The sequence below is a fragment of the Aptenodytes forsteri genome, unplaced genomic scaffold, assembly GCF_000699145.1.
Source record: "Aptenodytes forsteri isolate BGI_AS27 unplaced genomic scaffold, ASM69914v1 Scaffold68, whole genome shotgun sequence".
In the NCBI taxonomy this organism is placed as follows: Eukaryota; Metazoa; Chordata; class Aves; order Sphenisciformes; family Spheniscidae; genus Aptenodytes; species Aptenodytes forsteri.
The window spans coordinates 2,012,421-2,013,088 of record NW_008795382.1 but is presented as its reverse complement, the minus strand read 5'-3'; positions in this window follow the sequence as shown (position 1 = coordinate 2,013,088).

Genomic DNA, 668 nt, shown 5'->3' with positions numbered 1-668 from the left:
CTGATGGGATCGAATTTTAGCTTTCCGGAGCTCTCAGCTCCTTCTCACATAACACTTTATTGCCTTTGTTGTCTCTGGGTCTGCTAATTCTGTCTGGATTTATTTCTTCCAGAGAACTTTAGCTGCCGCTCAACCAACTCCAGACTGAGTGTGTAACGTGACTATTACAGCGCTCACTCCGAGTTGAAACGATGACATACTCCTCATTTTCTAGACAAGTACAGCTCCATTTAACACACACATAAAAACCCAGCAGCTGCAGCTGCAGTGCCCTTTTTTCATTTCAAGCTCCCTTTCACAGTGTATTTAACACCAAAAAAACCCCGTTGCCTGTCAGGCTGCAGGCAATACTCCGGGAAGGGAAAACAAGTCAAAGCATATTGAGCGTGTGGAAAGCGTGCCGCCGGCGTTCTGCCGCGGATTAGCCTGGAACACCCCCCGTTCCCCGGGAAATGCGTCGCCGCACGGAAAACAAGTCAAAGCATATTGAGCGTGTGGAAAGCGTGCCGCCGGCGTTCTGCCGCGGATTAGCCTGGAACACCCCCCGTTCCCCGGGAAATGCGTCGCCGCCCCCCGCAGCACCCAGGGGGCCGTGAGAAGGGTGGGAGGCGGGCAGCTGGTTTCAGAGCCGGACAGGCCGGGCCAGGCCCGGACGACTGCCAGGCCCG